We start from the raw sequence: 6,747 nt of genomic DNA on the forward strand, positions 1-6,747 counted from the left end.
GAAGATGAAAGCTTGTCCGACTTAGTTCATCACTAAGGGATATATTTGTGTGTGTGTGTGTGTTGAAGAAAGATGATATCTTCATCGATTGGTCCTCGTGATCAGTTGTTGGATCTATCGCCCTGTAAAAACTTTGACTTGAGTATGGGTTATCGTCAAGTCAAATCAAAACCAACGATGTTCGTAATGTTGTTTTACTCGTGGTTGATCCCTCGAGCATACACCATTACATCTTTTGGTCTGACCAATGCTATCACCGTGTTCACATGATGGTGGAAGTCCAGTGATATGGAAATTCCGATGAGTTGTTGAGCCCATCAGCAGCATTTTGTCTCCCCCATGACTCATGTTGAACATCAACCTAGTGTTGGAAACTTTTATAAGCATTATCTTCATGTCCTGTTCATGAAGCATATGTTGGATGGAAGAAGTGACTTTCTCTGATTCACGTGCATTTGGTGCAAGTTGCCGCTGTGAGTTCGAGAAAGATTGTTTTTGTTTCCTCTGTTACCATCCCAAGTCAGTCATGCATGTGCGAAGTATGCTATGGTTTGAAAGGCTCGCTACCTCCATTCCATATGTATCTCCTAGTACACAAAGCCACTGATTGATTTGTTCAAGGATAAGAAGTTCAACTGCTATTCCCGAAGGGCCCAGACGGACATGCAGAAGACTTCGTTATCTTCAATAGTGGTTCCCCACCTGAACTCGGTAGTGTTTCGTTGTAAGACTACTACGTGGTCATGCTTGTCTGGGACAGCGTGTTCACATGTTTGTAGCAGAACCAGCTCATGTTTTGGAGCTTGCTATCGCAGTTCATTCCCCGAGAATCTCGCAACGTCATCTCGTCAAATTGTGTTGCAAACCTTCATTTTCCTTTCTAGACTCGATGAGTCTGGAATATCCTGACACCAACTAGATCTGAATCTCAGGCAGATATGATGGTTGGAGCATTTTCCAAGAACTATAATATTGGTCCCTCGATAACTGGTAAAGTGGATGTCGTGGCCAACACATCCAGCCGGAAGACCTATTATTGTAGTATCTCGATTGAAGAAAGGTGGCCACCTCCCCACAAGGATTCCGTAGAATTTACTTCTGTAGTTGTTCTTTATGGATTCTTGTGCTCTCGAAGTCCGACCTTTTACTTGATGTTCGAGATACCAAACCATATCTATAAATGGGTTATCCTAGCACATCAAGGAGAACATTAGAAGTGGAGTGCTAAATGTCTCTCGGTCGATCGTCCAGATTCTGTTTCCTTAGCCTCGCTAAGGGAAGATCTGAGAAGGTGTTATCTTCCTTTGTATCCGCATCATCCATCACTAGTCCTCATGGTAGTATGCCGTGTTGCCAGGATCCTTGCCACGGATGTTGGTAGAACCTTGATGAATATGGAAATGCTCAAGTTCTTGAGAGCACGTGCAAGCAAAATCATCCCTTGCGTTTTCTTCAACAAGGTAGTCCACATCATCCTTTCTAGTCCAAGTATGTCATTCTTTTGAACTCCTTCAAATGATCGATTGTGATTGCCTTAGGCTAGTATAAAGAGTTTCAATGATCTCTGAATCAAAAGTAATTCTTTTTGCCACTTAAGGGAATATTTCTGTGAGTCACCTTCCTTAAGATGTCTGGTTATGGTATCATGGCAATTATCTCCTCGCTACTTTGAAACCATGCACCATCCTACTCCAACGTGAAGATGTTGCCTACCAAATTGGACCTTTGTCATCTGCTACCTTTTCCTCATTCCAAATGTTTGTCTTGTGTCTCAGCTCAAGAGATGTTTCAATGTCTCATCCCATGAGTTGGTCCTGAGTTGTTTGATCTTCGAGAAGATCGATTCTTCTAGAGTTTTTCCTTTCCTCTCTTGTCATGTTAGTTGGAGTTCTCAGAGCAAGACATCGAGACAAAGATGGTGATCGCGTCAACATTCCTATGCAGTGCAACCTGGATCGTGAAGACCGTGTTAGTTGTGCCCCTCTGTCTTGTTACCTCACATCTTGAATCTCGGGACGAGATTCTTGTTTAGTGGGGGTGAGCTGTCACAGCCCCAGTTTAGCCTTTGCTTGTCCTTGCATGGTCACCATATCATCATGTTTAATTTTCACAGAAACTTGAAATGGGGATTGTTGCAACCCAAGCATCAAATGAATTCAACTAGGTTCAATAAAAATATTTTCAATAATCCCAAATGCCCATTAGAAAAGTTCATGATTTTTGTTAAAGGTGAAAACCTCTGCCAAAAGTCATGCACATATTTCTAGGCCATTCTGGATTTTTGAATTAATTCATATTGTAGTTTCATTTGTGCATTTAAATGCTATAAGATATTTTAAATGCTCAAATAATCCTAAACTGAAATGTTCCATGTTGGATATTTTCCAAACAGTGGCCATGAGCAGTTTGGTGAATTTTGAGTGTGCCTAAGTATTTTTAATAAAGCCAAACGCAATTACAGAAAATAGAAAAGAGAAATAACATTAGGAAAAGAACAGAGGCTCACCTGGGCCTTACCTGGCTCACCTGCAGCTCACCTGGCTGGCCCAGCTGGCCAGCCCAGCCCACCAGGGGCTCCTCCCTGTCGTCTTCCCCTTGCCAGGAGGACGAGCGCATGGCCGGCGCGCGCGAGCACGCATCCGGCCACCTCCTGCTTGCTCGCCGCTGCTAGAGACTACCCCGAGCGCCACGACACCCTCTGGACCCCCCTGCACTCCTCTCCTCTCTCCCTGGACCTCTCTCCCTCCTCTGCTCTCTACCTACAACGCCACCGAACACGCCCATCGCCGCCGTTGGCCGTAGCCGCGGCCACCGTGCTCCCCTCGCCTCTCCGGCGCGCCCCCGAGCTCCGCGCCATCGCCATCGTCATCTCGGTCGACGCACGCAACGCCAAACGCCCCAAGCGACGACCCGAGCTCTTCTTCAACCTCCGGCCGCCGGAGATCCCCTCGCCGCCCAGCTTCGCTCAGGGACCTCCCCGAGCACGACGTTGGCCTCGTTGCAACCGCAGTGAGCTCCTGCCCCTGATTCCCTTCCCCGCTCCCTCTCTTGCACGCCGTAGCTGCTGCACCGCGCTCACCCGTACGCGTCGCCGCCCGCCCTCGTCGCCGGCGTGCTCCCGGCCAACTAATGGACCGGCCGTCGTGCCCAACCTGCTCGCCGTGCTGCGTAGAGCCCGTAGGTGCCACGCTCGCGCTGCTACGGCCACCGCAACCGCATCGCCGCGCACACCCGAATGCCAGCCGTCGCGGTCGAGCTCCTCGCCATCGCCTCCGGCCACCCCAGGCCCGACTGGCGCCACCGCCCGACGCGCGCTGGTCTGGGCTCTCGAACGAGCCCAACCACGCTACGAACAGGTCACCACAGCGCATTCCCGAGCCCCTCCGCCACGGTTGTCGTCGCCGGCGGCTAAACAACGGCGGATTGACCGTTTTGACCGGCGGGGTTTGACCCCGCTGACGTGGCCGTTGACTGGACCCACACGTCATCGACCCTAATTAGCGCCTCTGTCACTGACCAGTGGGCCCGGCATGTCAGGTTTGACCTGGACCGGGTCAGTTGACCTGCTGACGTCATTGTTGACCTTGCTGATGCAGTAAAGGAATTTCTGGATTTAATCTTATTCAGGAAATTCCAGAAATTGTTGCAAACTTCAAAAATTCATAGAAATTCAACCGTAACTCCAAATGAAATAATTTATATATAAAAAATTATCAGAAAAATTCAAGGAATCCATCTGTACCATTTTCATGCATGTTTGAACAATGTTTGTCCTCTGTTTTGGACAAAACAAATAAAGGGCATTTAAATAACCACATGTGGAGTTTGAATTTGATTCTTAGGTTCGAACCAACTTCATTTAACTTGCTGCTAGTTGCATTAGCTCAGGCCACAACATATTGCCATGTCATGATCATGCATCATATTGAGCATTGCATTGATTGTGTCCTTTCTCTGTTTGCCGGTGGTTGTCCCCTCTCGATAGATGTGGTTTCGACAATGAGTTCAATGACACCGATGAAGAGCTATATTATCTTCAGAAGTGCCAGGCAAGCAAAACCCCCTTGTTCATTCCGATACAAACCCACTCTCTCGCTCCTGCTCTCTTTTACTACATTAAGGACAACACCGTTTCAAATGTTACATGATGCGGTAGCTGAACCCCTTTCCTCTACATGACCTGTCATTGCCACAGTAAATAGATGAAACCCACTAGCATGAGTAGGAATTGTTTGAGCCCTGATGTGCCTACTCATTTATGCTTGTTGTCATGCCTGCTACAGCTTAGAGTTGAGTCCAGTCTGATTCATCGAGAATGAATTGGAATGTGGTGAACATGTCCTACCGTTGAGAGCTAAGTGTGTGAACACGATTTGGTAAAGGTAGAGGTGAGAGGCCATGTAGGAGTACATGGTGGGTTGTCTCATTGCAGCCATTCTTAGGAATTGAGTTTTGTGTTTGTGATCCATGAACAGTTACTACCACACATTGGGTTCCGGTAACTCGACCCCTCTCGGCTTATTAATCAACTCGATCTCTGTCCAGGAGTTGCAACTAGTTTCTGGTGTTTGTAGGTAGTGTTAGTAGTCTACCAAGTGGCACCCGGTACAGGTGGGCTTGGGAAATACTAGGCACCGTGGCACGGGGTACCAAGTGGCACCCGGATGGTGGGCTTGGGAACCCTGCACACATCGTTTGGGGCCGTGAGCGACACCCTGGCCGGATCTCCTTGCGGATGGAACCCGAATAGGCGATAAACCTGGACTAGAGACTTGGTGGTTAGTCAGGTCGTGGCCGACTCCCTCGCCCGGCTTCCGCTTGAAGGTTGCCGAGGTACATGACGTGTACAGGGCTATAAGTGGCGAGAGCGTGTGTGAAGAAGTACACCCCTGCAGGGTTATCTTTATCTATTCAAATAGCCGGATTCCTCGGATATGGAAACTTGGACCCCTTGCATAGTTCATAGACAAGTGAAAGTGGATACTCTAAAATGCGCAAGATAAGTGTGAGTGCTATGGATGGCCTTCTCGTAGGGAGACGGGAGCGGATCCATAGTGGAGTATTGATATGGTGAATATGTGGACTCGTGTGCGCCACTTCAAAAGAGTTACTTGCAGTCGTAGTTCAGGTTAGCCACTGAGTCAAAGCTGGCTTGCTGCAGTTAAACTCCACTACCCCTTTATTGATACCGATGCATATGTAGGTAGTTCTGATGTAAGTCTTGCTGGGTACATTTGTACTCACGTTTGCCTATTTTATGTTTTGCAGAGAGACGTCAGTCTCGCTAGTAGTTCCGCGTGGACTTCGATGTTTAGATTGTTACCTCAGCTACGATCTTGTGCCCTCGGAGCCTATTGAATAAATACTTGAGTCGTAGAGTCTTGTTGTGATGCCATGTTGTATGTACTCATATCGGGCATATTGTGTGTATGATTGAAATGCTTGGTATGAGTGGGATCCGACAATCTAGTTGTTTATCCTTGGCAGCCTATCATATGGGGAAATGTAGTCTAGTGTTTTCTGAGCGATAGTAGTCCGCTACAGCCCGGTTCACCGGAGTCCTGCTAGCCCAGCACTACTGCTCCAGAACATTTGACTGGCCGACATGTGATTCACTTCGTTCCTGTGTCTGTCCCTTCAGGGAAATGTCACGCGGTGACATCCGGAGTCCTGCCTAGCCTGCTACAGCCCGGGTTACCGGAGTCCTGTTAGCCCAGTGCTACAGCCCGGATTCACACGCTGCTGACCGACATGCTCGAAGTTGATTCATGTATGCTTGTTCCCATGAGTTAGTGCCGCTTTGGGTTCACGACTAGCCATCTCGGCCCGGGTTCTTTGTCATATGGATGCTAGCGACACTATCATATACGTGAGCCAAAAGGCGCAAATGGTCCCGGGCCAGGTAAGGTGGCACCCGTGGGAATACCGTCCGTGAGGCCGCAAAGTGATATGATGTGTTACATGCTAGATCGGTGTGACTTAGGATCGGGGTCCTGACAAATGATAATGTATATAGGCATCACGTCCAAGATTAGTAGACTGAATCCTTCCTGCATCTACTACCACTACAAAAAAAGACACATCCGTGACATTTGGGGGTCGAACGAATTTTTTCTGTCATGCTTATGACACTTCTATGACGATAATTGTGACAAAAGCACATATCATCCTATGGTGGCTCCTACTTCTATGACAAAAAATCATGACCGAAAATGGGCTTTTCGTCCTGGGCGGGCCGAGGACACACCTGCATGACATTTTTTGGGCCGTTCATGACAGAAAAATCATGCTAGAAGCAAGGGAAAGGAAAAAATTGGGGAGTTCTTGGTTGCGGTGGGTGGTCGGGGCCGAGTGATGCATGGAGGCTTGCACGTTTCTTTCATACACGTATGTATGTGCGTGTGTGCAAGGGGTTGGGCTCTAACTGAACCCGAGTGATCGATCGATCCCTTGTCTATTAACTGAACTCGAGCGATTCCTTCGCTACTACTGCTAACTGAAACCGATCGAACATGTTGCTGCCTCTTGATGAAGAATGAGCGTTGTTGGGGGTTGGATGAACAGTTCCCGATGGGGGTTCGATGAACAGGACTCCGTGGTAGTAGAGGTCGTTGCCGCTGGATGAACACAACCTCGATCGAGGAGGTGGGGTTGGATGAACAGGACCCCGTGGAGGTCTAGTTGATGAGTAGCCAGTGGAGGCTGGATGAACAGTGATGACCCACAAGTATAAGAGATCAACCATAG

Source organism: Triticum urartu, chromosome 7 (assembly GCF_003073215.2).
Source record: "Triticum urartu cultivar G1812 chromosome 7, Tu2.1, whole genome shotgun sequence".
NCBI lineage: Eukaryota > Viridiplantae > Streptophyta > Magnoliopsida > Poales > Poaceae > Triticum > Triticum urartu.